Source organism: Rhodnius prolixus, unplaced genomic scaffold (assembly GCF_049639745.1).
Source record: "Rhodnius prolixus isolate KJV_2025 unplaced genomic scaffold, Rpr scaffold_2, whole genome shotgun sequence".
Taxonomy (NCBI): Eukaryota; Metazoa; Arthropoda; class Insecta; order Hemiptera; family Reduviidae; genus Rhodnius; species Rhodnius prolixus.
In genome coordinates, this window is record NW_027411592.1 from 13,619,450 (window position 1) to 13,631,969 (window position 12,520).

Here is a 12,520-nt window from a genome sequence, read left to right on the forward strand (position 1 = left end):
AATTTACTTTCGGTTTCTAAATGGAAACTTATCAAGTAGAAGCTGAATACCCGAACGGTATGTCAATTATTGTTTCCTCAAGGAAGGGTTAGTTTGATATTAAACATAACCCTGCATGCGGCAGTTCCTTCACTTTCTGAGAATTAAAAAAGTGACTCAGTAAAAGTTTCGATTTAACAGAAATTTTTCCATTAGGTGAATTGCTTATTCACAACAGTTTTAAAAAAAAAATCGTTTCCCTTTGCTCTGAGTTGGCAACTTAATTGTAATTATCACAGTATCCTAGAAAAGTCTAGCCTCACATGCCGATTGGGGTTTGATGAAATAATAATTTATTATTCCGCTATCTTAGATTTCATAGGCAAATGTGCTGCACTCATCGTAGCATAGCATTTGAGAATGTTGCTGAGAAAAAGATTTTTTAATAAATGCTAGTACAGAAATCGCTGCCGTTCCACAGTGGACTGCGCATAAGTTGGCTGTGTCGGCTATTTTCAAAGAAATGAAGGAGCTACAGGTTGGCAGCGAGATCTCATGGATTGCGGCATTCAACAATCGTTCTCACGGAAATTTACTCTTTGCTGCAGGAGTATTGACGGCTAGCAACGTTTCAAGGATTTCTTCGAAGGCCGTGAAAAGCTTCTTTAATATATCTGCTTGGCAGTACGACGTTGAGCAAATCGCTGCTTGGTCTTTTAAGGAAACAAAGACCGGCTCAGCTAAGAATTACTACCAGTAACGACTGTATTTTATGGCAAACGTGGTATCGCCTATCTCTCAAGGTGAGTGTTCATTATTTCTTTCCTTGAGAGGCCTTGCAATTAAATCAGAATTGATCCTTATATTTTTACCTCATTGGCAGATTTGAACGACCATCATACCCATCCTCTATTTTCATTTTGCAGTTCTTATCCTTTAAAAGATGACTTTTCCAAGTACAAAGACCCGTCAGCCACTAAAGGTTCAAGGCTAGAGGTAGTGGATATAGATTGTAGCCACTCCCTAAATACAAATAAATCTACTTCCAGCAAGCCTTTCATTTAGATAAGACGGCATTCTCCGTTATAAGTTGTTATTTTATTAACTTTTATTTATCTTTTTTAAGTTGTGAAGGTCAAATCTATTTTTATTATAAAACCAGATCTATCTATTATAAAGTTTCCTCAACTTAACTTATGAACAAAAGAACAAACACTTATGTGTATAATGTAAGTGGTTTTTTTTTATCATATAATATTTTTTGCATAATACTCTCCCTCTCTCATATTATATATTATATTATACATATTTGTGGGCACAGCGTACTGCAACCAACATAGACACCCTATAGCACCCCTTCCAAATCAAGAAATCTTCAAACCTGGAAGGTTATCCTATCCGTTGACTGATTATGCTCATGTTCCCAAATATTTATTGTATAATTTACATTGCAGAATGTTTATTCTTCTTTGTATCCTGAAAACATTCTTACTGGAACCAGCTTAGATTTGATTGCTTAGGATTAGATTATGGCCAGCTAAGATTTGGTGGTCTAGTAATAAATTAAAACCAGCTATTACTCTAGGTGTTTTCTGTTTCGCGGTATTCTACAAAAAATATTATTAGAAGAAAATCTCGATTAGAATAGGGATATGATTTTGATTTCCAAGGTCATGTTTATGTTTTGATTTCTATTCAATTATTATTATTAATTAGAAAATACCGGTAGCTGAGCAAATAAATAAGCGGTTCGTCCAAGCTGATTATTTAATAAAACTATATTCCAATTCAAATTAAAAGGATAGATCTAAAATTGAACCAAAAGTGTAGATATAAAATCCAATCCAACGACACTCATCTGCTAAGATCTGTTGAGAAATAATATACGTAGAAGATTATTATTATTATTATTACCATATGAAATATCTAGATACTTGATGAATCAAAAAATATTTTTTTTAAAAAAAAAGTAAATAATCAAACCTAATTAAATTTACAATACTTACTTGGTGAATGTGCAATATTTATAGTAATAATTCAGACAAGCAGTTGTTGACCCAGAGATTTATAAGTGAACGGTTATAATTATTTCTGAAGGACTTTATCGATTAAACTAAGTTGCATTTAAGGTAATGAGGGGGAAGACAGATATTGTGAACATTATTTTATAACACACTTTGTGTTAAGAGATAAAACTTTTGATTTGACGACCTCTAAGATAGATTCGTAGTAGGTACAATTTAATAAACATGTAACAGCTCAAGACAATAAAATCTTCTGTATGTATAGTTATTAAAAGTTGCTGTTAATTTACTATTAAAAAATAATTGAGATGGTAGGCAGCAATTAGGTAATAATGAAGACGTCTCCTTAATAATTGTGAGGATTGCCTGCTAGGATAGGTTTGTTTGGTGAGTGATTGTAAAGCCATCCATAACTTAAACTAAAAAAAACTTATTGCATTGCTAATGAGTCAGTAAATACATTTTAGGCGTTTGTGAGGTACAATATGAGCCTAAGACAGAAATTGGCAAAAGTTTAATCAACTTTTCTCTTTTTTTTTCTTTTTTTTAAATTTATTTGCTATTCACAATCTACAAAGAATAGAATTCGTAATAAGTGAATACGATAAAGGAAGTCTTCCTGATTGTTGGATCAACATGAGGAGAGAAGCTGCCCACCGGCAACACGCTCGCAGGAGTTTCTTACTTTACTGGAGGTTGTCACGAGGCCAACAGCGTTTCAATCGTCGTGGAGGACGATCTGGAATCGTTGTGGAGGCGAGATTTAGAACAAGAGGATTGGTACAGAATGAAAGAGAGTCAAAGAATTTTCTATACTTAGATTTAGATTCGTCAGTTATATATGAGATTTTGAGATCGTTATGGAGAGTGGAGTTAGACACATAAAATGGAGAATTTGTAATCTGTCGGAGAATTTTTGATTGGAAGGACTGTATTCTTTGTGAATTGGAATGTTTGGTTGAACCCCACAGCTCAAGTCCGTAAGTCCAGATCGGTTTAAGTACACCGTTGTATATTAGTCGTTTATGTTCCAGTGGTAGTTTGGATTGTCTGCCAATTAGACGTAACAGTAATTTGTTTCGTCGGTTGAGTTCTAGTCTTTTCAGTTTAGTGTGCGGATTCCACGTTAGTCTTTTGTCGATGTACATCCCAAGGTAGCGAACTAAATTAGCAGAAGGAAGAGGAATTGAGTTAAAATTTAAAGTGGGACAAGAATTACGACGCAGAGTAAAAGTTATCTGTTCGCACTTTTGAGTATTGAATTTGACTCTCCACTTTTTGGCCCAGGGTTCTAGTTTGTTTAGATGATATTGTAGATGAGAGGAGGCTGTAGTGGCGTCTGAGTTAGAAGAGAGAATAGCAGTATCGTCAGCTTAAGTGCAGAGCAGTGTGTTTGAGTCAGTTGGTAGGTCAGATGTGTACACAGTATAGAGAAGCGGTCCGAGAATACTTCCTTGAGGTACACCAGCCCGTGCCAGAGAGTAGTCGGAAGAGGCAGATCCACAACTTATTTTAAAGAAGCGGTCGGTAAGAAATGATAGTATAATCAAGTAATAAGTTGATGGAAGAGCACTCTTTAACTTCCACAATAGTCCTGGGAATCAACTAAATTCCAATAATTTAATTTCAATCTTAATTTAAATGATTAATTTTTATAACCACAACTTTGCGATTGGTTAAACCAGGATCGGGCCAATGCTCTTTCATTCTGCCTAGTTGGTGTCTCATCACCATCAATAAATCACATTTCTGAAACTTGGCACGTTTATTCTACCAATACGAGTGCCAATAATTGCTTGGAGAATTGGAAAAAACTTTTGCAATATCTTCTCTCTAACTACTGTTCCTTTCTCCAAAGACCCTCTCCAAATTGTGAGGTTGACTCCCCTTGTCTACATCTCAATATATTGTTGAGGAGATTGGTTGAGGATTATCGCAATCCGGTCTTTGGAATAAGTGCTGATGACGTCTCTATCGACGTATCGCTGGAACAATTGTTTGGTGGGGGCACCATGATCAACAGGATTTTCGTCATTGAAACCTGTAAAACAAATAGCCATAATAAATAGTTTACTGGAGTAGTAACAAGTAATACTTTGAACTTGTGTTACCAGTATAAGTGTTACCAGCTCTCGGAAAACACCGTTAAATGAGGAATAAGTCTAGTGAGTCATCAAAATGATTAAATGTGAATGTAGGCACTGTATTTATGTTTTCAGAAATTGCCACTAGAGGTCTTTACTGGTTGGAGTATAAAGTAAACTTACAGCCCATTTAATGGCGGCTTACAAGTTTACAATATGCCCATTCCACTTTTTACCTATTTCACGATTAAACAACAAAAATTCTTACGTTTTTGGTTTCTGTTAACAATAATTGTGTAAAACATGAAATATTATCCCAAAAGAAATATTGTTTATCGTACTTTTTAAAGGGAAATTTTGTTTCTTGTTTAATTCGAAAGTTTATCAAATACCTATGGGAGAAACGTGGGGAAAAAAAAATTAAATTAATTTTTTCATTGAAATTATTAGGTTCAAAGTATTGGCCAATCACAATGTACTACGGTTTGCAGACTGTGGGCGGGTCATGCCCACCCGTAGTGTGATCACGCCCCGTCCAATGAAAACGATTCATGGCAGGTCAAAGCGGTATTAACAATGGTGCTTCAGTACCTTTACCTTATTTTTTTAAATCTTTTATTTAATCCCTCGTAAAATGAATGTAAAATGGTCCTATGTAGGTCTAGTGAGTCACCAACATGGTGAATGTAAGGGTGGACCTATCTTGGTTTAATGAATCGTATGCTTGTGAAGTGCAAGTCTGAAAAAAAGAGACACTTAGAAAGATGGTCTCGCCAAAACGTGGTTTGAACCGTTAGTTGAAAAATAATATAGTGAATGATTAAATCAATTTGATAACGATGGAAATTAAATTAATTCGGTGATTAAAATTAAAGTTCAATTAAATTCTCAGATTTAATGATAACTTTCTATTTTGATTAAATTAGTTTGATTTACGATTAAATTTTGATCAAATTTTAGTTTAATTAGTTTAATTAATCAACTAATTTTTGATTATATGGTATTTTTAATCAGTGCCCATCTCTGGCCTGAGATAATGAGCTACAGTTTGCCTGGTTTGCTTGTTAAAACCAAGTAGTTCAACCCGGAATTAGCCAATGAAGTGTGTCATTTTTTAGGTATTGTCTATGGTTGGTCATACAAACTCGTAGTTTGAAGCGACACTCGGAAAAAGCACTTCTCCTGGTTTCATCTTAAGAAGAAGACACTTCTTGCATACTGCAGTAGATTTTCTGTTTTACATTGCAAGTTAATGGCGATTGCAAAAGAAGTGTTTAAATTGGTGCACCATTCTTTACCAAAATTGAGACATATAGCTTTGTTTTAAACCGGTGGAAATCATGATGATATCAGTAAGTCTGTTAAAGAAGAATTTTAATTTTATCAATGAACGTTCCTTTTGTAATTCATCGATTCCAGTTACTATTTACATACATAACAGCTGTGTTGTGTTTTCCGCTGAAATCGAATATTCTTAAAAGTTAGGTGCCTAGCGGTGCCAGTATCGAGTACTCAGTGAAACTTCCTTTTCTACTTTGCGTGACCGAGATTCTAAAAAGCAAAAACAACATCATAGGTCACGCATGACTTTCTTCCAGCATAACCATCTCCCGAAATTTTGTATCCTAATGCAGAGCGTCTTAAGAATAAGTTCAGTTTCTTTAAAACTCTAATTTAAATTTTATAAAATTTATGATGTTATTGCCTCTAATAAAATAATTGCCTTTATATAAAAATTCCATGTAAAACAGAAAAAATTCTATTATTATTTATTTATTTTTTGATTTTTTTTACTTTATTTTCACAACTGCAGTGTATTTCTGCAATAAGTGAAGCCGATACAAGATGATACATAGTATAAACATGAGTAACATGAGTTTTTAACCATTAGAAAAACTCTCAAAGAGGAATAATTCACTATTAAACACTGGCACTCACTTCATTGAGAAGAAGATCTCGAGGCCACCTGCGTTTCAACCGTCTTGGAGGTTTTTTATATTTTTTAGGGATCAAATTTCACAATATTTTTCTCCAGCGACTATTTAGTTTTGGTAAAAACACGTGTTCTAATCTACATTACAGTATATTCATACATTCTATTTCTCTAAATAAAAATATGGATAGTTCTCTGCAGATTTAAATTAGTGCAGTTTCCTTAAAGCAAAAAAAACTACTTCGAGCCAAACACAGTGGTTTTCAACTTTGATTGCCGATAATTAATTTCTAATATCATTGGCAAAAAATTTACATTTGCAGATGTTATCTGATAGTAGTGATGGATTATTGGTAGTGCCACTGCAAGTCTTATTATTCACCAAGGCATGTAGTTTCTCAGATAAAGTATCTAATGATGGTAGTGCACAGATAGTTGGATTAATTATATCGGTGATTTTGTATTAGAGATTACCTGAAATAAAATTAAATAGGGGTTTCAATTAATCAAAGTAAAATGTTTATGCTATACATACGAAATAGTTGATTCGAATATTTTTTAATGTTGTAAATTTTATTCCTTGTAATTATTACTGTGAGTAATAATCTAGGATTCATTTTCGAAAAAATGTATGAGTTTGCGTTGAATTGCTTCTAAGATCGGATTTCGTCGGAGGAGCAATCATTGATTTTTTTTTTTGAGATATTTAGTTCCAACACATTGACCACATTTCTACAATCCATTTTTCGGACTCATGGATCTCAAAATACCTAATTCCATGTACAATCAATATTATAAATATTGCAGTATTCCTCTTATTTATTGAATTTTTTCAAGCTTTTAACTGCATCATGATGTTACAATTGCTCATTGTGATGTAATTGTATTTCACTTTTAAAAGAAAATAATGCAGTGCAGTCATTGATGCACAACAAATTATGGTCAGTAATTAGTTAATATTCATTGTTACAAAAACTCTTTTGAATATTCATAATTAGAAATTGTTTAATTTAATGTTATATGAAAATAATTTAAGCTATTATTCACTGATGAGTGAAATAGTCTGCATAATAACGGTACATACACTTTGAATATCAGGATTCTCGCCAAGTCCCGTTCTATAATTCAAGTTTAGACTTGTTTTTTTATCGACCTGTGAGAGGAAATATGGTATCTTAGTAAATTTTCATAATTAATTATTAAATGGAAATGTTCTGAATACTAATACATGTTTAATGCATGTTCTGTTTGTTTTATGCTTCTGTGAATAGAATACCTTAAAATGAAAAGTCGTAGAAAGATAAATACATTTTACTGGTGTTTCGGTTGGGTAGTTATTTAATTCTTGAATGTAAGGCTCGTAAACATGAGCCTGTCATTGGTGCCAGGAACCTTCTTAGGAAACTGTTGACCTTTGACAATGATCTGTCACTACGGACCACGCACTACGGTGCTGTTGGCGCTTCTGGTAGTAGAGTAGAATTGGGAATTTGATATCTCTGGAATTAATTCCAATTTGGATTAATTATGAAATCAACATAAAAGAAAAAATAAGTTGTAGGCTTTAAATAAAAGTATTTTGTGCGCTGCCTAAACATATTGAAACGCATTGAAAGAAATATATCTTTAGCCTTTTTAATATTTTTTGTGGAGTCATTAAGTGAAACCTCAGTCTGGAACGGTTTTTCAATACAATACTGTCCTGCCAGTTTGTAGTATCAAGGAACATTGTCAGATGTTTATGTTTATAGCAAATTGTTAGCCTAAAATATTACTTTGAACAACAGATTTTTCCAGAAAAAGATGACATCCATTTTATTTAAAAATTGAAATGTCAAGATGCACACCATATACTGTCGTAACTTACCGAATCGTGGATACTAGGAATGTCGGAGCCCCTAACTGGTGCAAGAGTTACGCAATCAAAATTAAGTGGATGGACTAATTTATTTAGTCGACCGACCGACCCCCCTGGGTGTCTTTTGATATTGAAAGGTTATAAAAGTTATCCACTTGCAATGCTGATAATAAATATGATGTTTTAATTATTTGTAATTTAGGTCATATTTTGTTTATTTGTTCTCATTAATGTATTGATTAGACTACAACAGAGTAATTGCGAATTTGATTATTACACTCGTAGATTCAGTTTGGATATAAACTTGCACTTGTTATATTCTTTGAAATTGACTAGGAAATTTTGTAAATTAAAGTTTCTCCGTAAATATTCGTTTTGATGTTCCCTGAATTTGAAAAAAAGTGGTTTTTAGAAACTGGTCTCCAGGTGTGGTGCGTGTGTGTGTGTGTGTAAACTGAAAATCGCAAGGAGCTGAAGCAGTAGTTAGGAGCAATGAACTTTCTAATTCAATTTGGTCCCACTCATCAGAATCCAATCTCTCATCCGGATTTCCTCAGATTTTCCTGGAAATGAGAACAATTTTGTTCAAACTAGATACACTTGCATTGCACTCCAGTTTGTAACTGTTATTTAAATAATTTTAACGTGAAAATTTGATGTTGATTTGAGTTCCGTTTGAAAGCCTCCCTCCAAAGCGTATTTCGGGAATGACAGGTCCTAATTGTTACAAATTATTAAGATATTTTTGAAATTCAAAGTTGGGAGAGAATCCCACTTTGGGAATCGTAAGGGAAATTAGAGTTGTTCTCTCCAGATGTTTGTACATTCCAACTTAAATCTTGGTTCATAATCCAACCTCCTTAACCACAGTATCCTCCTTTAAAATATCATATAATATCGTTTCTTGCATCTACTATTCTTTAGACATTCTTATCTTTTTTGCTGGGCTCGATAATTTGCCGACCCTAAATTTAGGGCCTAATCTTCACGCCTTATATAATGTTGCTATTGTTCTCCTACTGTACGAGTATGTTGAGATCCATTGTGTGTCCCAGATCCAACGATACTCTTTTTTGACTCCTTTTCGGTCTTTTTTTTTCTATTCCTTTTTCCGCACTTGTTAATTTTCATTTTTGTTTTTAGTTAGCCAAATCTGTGCTTCTCAATCATCCTGAGATTGGTTTCCTCTATTATTAACAATCTTTTTGTTTCAGAATTCTACAATTCAGCACTTTATTCACTTAATGTGTAAACACTCTCTCAGAAGGGTTTTGTTAATTTTATTTTGATTTAGATTAATTGTGTACTTTAACCCGCCTAATCCTATGAGGATATAATATAGTTCTCTGAAAAAATTTGTTAGCAGAATCTTTTAACCTATTTTTGCTTTAGATGTATAAATTTGCAGATCAGAGACAAAAGTTAAATTTACCACTTCTGAATGTTTCTTAACATATTTTACTGTTAATTGTGTTTTTGTTAAACATTTTTATCAATTAATATCAATGTTGGGATTTCATTTGCTTTTTATACAAATCTTTTGTTACAATCATTAATAAAAACGTTTATATTGTATATACGAATATAAGTTTATAAGCTCTTTCTATTTTAATACTTAAACTAACATTAAATCTGCTCCTCGTGAAGCGCAGGTACTTGATTACCATAATATTTTCCGACATAATATTTTCTAAAAGATAGTGTAGGTTGCAATCATTGATGAAGTGGTAGCTAGAACTACATTCTGATATCAGTTCACTCGATTCTGCTCAGTCCTTACACCTTCAGTTTTAAGACATTCTTGTCTGACTTATACTATGGTATATGCTACAAAAAGAGACTTTACAACTTTATAAAATATAATAATAAGCAAATAAGTAATTTTAAATATTTAAGATGTATAGTAAAGTAACCTACTATATTTTTAGGTAGTCCAACTACAAAATAGGGGCGGAAGCAAACCTTTTTTCTAATAAATAAACAGTAGCTATAAGCGAGTTTCAAACTTACAAAGCCATGCTTCATAACTACTAGACCAATATATGTGGCTAACTCCAAATATGTGCAAAATTAATTCAATAAAGGTGAATTATTGACTAAAATATACCAGTAATAATACCAAAAGGCAGGTAGAGACCTTGTAGGATCAATGTTAGCTGGTTGGATTCTGAGACTATCTAGTTACGTGTTAATAATTGTTTTATAAAGTGATCTTAATTGATTGATAAAATCAACAATATGAATCTAAGAAGAAATTTAAATAATCATAGATCTTGATTCTAAATGAGCACGGTAGGTTAAGTGTTTGCTTTGGTGCAAGACACTTGTTTGGAGCAAGTATTCAAGTTGGCAATCAATGTTTAAATATGTTTACATGTTCTCATTTTGTGATTGTTATCTGATGAAAGATATTGAGGTTAAATGTGGCAAATGTATACTTATTCAATTGACGTAACGGTGATTCATTTAGTTCAAACTGCAACATAATCATTTGTGTTTTTGTTTAACTATTTACTTAATTGCAAAGCATAATTTTATTTATTTTTTTTAAATTTAAGACGCTTCAACATCTCTTTCTTTTTTCAATGTACTATCGTACTCTGGACAATGTTCTCTCGTTAATGGCAACAATGTACATTAGCGGACCGGTGACTCCTGGGAAGAGAAACTCTGGCAGGACTAAACCGCGAGGTATGTGCAGGGTGTCCAGTGTGCTAACCACTCAGAATATCAATTTTGGCAATCCTATATTTTGTACAAAAATAGTATTTCAGAGGGGACTCAACCTGCCCGACGTGGTCTTAATAAAAATTTCCTCGAATAATAAATACATTAAATATATGTTACAAAACAAGATGAGAGCAACTTACAAAAGTTTAAACAAAAATCGTTGGAGCCATTTTTGATTGAAACTCTATTAAATAAAATTCATTCAATAGAGTGTTTTACTGAATAAAAGATTTTGATTGTTAAGTAACATTTGAGTCTACTTACTGGTGGCTCCCACGCGAAATACTACAGAACTACGAAGTTATAATTTCTTGTGATTTTCTGCTTTTTAATATTTTATTCATAAACTCCCATTTAGTAAAAACCAATTTTTGAACTCACTGGAACTCTCTCAAAATGGATATTTTCGGTAATAACTAGTTCGAAAATTTGATTGTAATACTCTTTTTACACCAGTAAGAACAAGTAAAAATGAAAATAAGCTGTTCGATTTTACAGACGATTGTTGTGCCATCTCCTGTTGTTAATAAATTCTGATTAATATTATCACTGTTTTTTGTTTCATAACTGAAACCTTGATAACTAAAATTTAGATCTATTTAGATATAATCGAAATTTGGAAAATATTAAATCTCTTCTCTGGCCAAATTTAATTAATTTTTCTTGAACAACCTTGCAAGAGATAAAAGTATATAGGTCAATCTATTAATAGAATGACAAAGAGAAGTAGATCTACTTTGCTGCTGGCAATATTAATAAGTTTCTATAAGATGTTGGGCCTTTTTTTTTCTTCGCATCTTGAAATAAAAAAAAAAGGGTACTGAAAGAGATGTATCACCTTGGCCTCAAAGTAGTTTCAAATGCAGCTTGGTTCAATGTTAACTGTTCAATACAGGGACATGTAACATAATGTGTCAGCACAGATTCACTAAAATTGCTTCTACATTTGCTTTTGAATAGTTTATAAATTTTATGGATTTGGCAATGACGGACATCCTAAAAATAGACCTTTTTTTTTGGAGATGCTTCATTCTGACCTTTTCAAGTGTATTTTATTTTTCAGATTTTTCTTTTTCCCTCTGTGTTTACTTTCTCTTATTTAATTAAAATATAATTATTTTACTAACATTTTTCAAATTAATATGCCAATTTATAGAAAGAAATTTAAGTTTTAGTAAATGAAATTAACTCTTTCAAACGTACTTAAAACAGAATTGGTTTGAAGGTGGGTAGATTGTTCCTCTGGTTTTTTATCAGTATGAGGCCTAGAAAACTCTGGAAATGCTCTAAAGACATTTCTAAATCGGTGCTCCTACCCTTCTGAATTCCGCATCCGTATAACTAAACGCGTCAAGCCCACGTAAAGGAGGTTTTATTAGCCATTCTGTTTTTCAGTCAAACAATATTTGCAACAGATAAATACACTAGGTTGTAGGCGCACCGTTTAACAAATATACCTTAAAATCTGAAGAAGCCATGTGGTTGTACAGAGTTCTTGTAAACGTCTATGGCCGATTACTAAGAGATATGCTGAGAACCTAGGCTGCTTTTTTTCTAGTGTGTCACATAAAGATTTGTCGTAGATATGTATAAATGTGAGCGCCAATTATGACATGTATTTGTTGGAATGTTAAACCTTACTGAAAAAGTATTGTTATTGATAGAGAAATAACGAAAGATAACTTAACAATAGGTTCCATCAGTGTAATCTCCAATATCAGTTTTCTTAGAAAAATGATAAGCTCAATATATATGTGAAGCTAAGTAAATTGCCTTCAATTTAAGGAAAATTGCCATAAAACTGAATAATATTTTTTAAAACCCTCACTTACCAGATGACGAATTGCTGGGATTTGCCTTAATACTAGTGAAATTAAAATCTGCCATTTCCTTACAATTCTACTAGTTTCTG

The 12,520-nt window shown here is 32.6% G+C and overlaps 1 protein-coding gene and 1 long non-coding RNA gene across 2 annotated transcripts in view; one reads left to right on the forward strand and one right to left on the reverse strand.

The window, feature by feature from the left end:
• Nucleotides 1–12,520, forward strand: part of cu (NADP/NADPH phosphatase nocturnin) — a 69,753-nt gene that overhangs the window by 15,089 nt on the left and 42,144 nt on the right. The window lies entirely within an intron of this gene.
• Nucleotides 5,719–12,474, reverse strand: LOC141449018 (uncharacterized). The gene is made up of 4 exons (XR_012455292.1): nt 12,441–12,474; nt 7,297–7,519; nt 7,105–7,173; nt 5,719–6,494 (listed from the first exon to the last, which is right to left on the reverse strand). It is a non-coding gene; the product is annotated as an uncharacterized lncRNA (long non-coding RNA).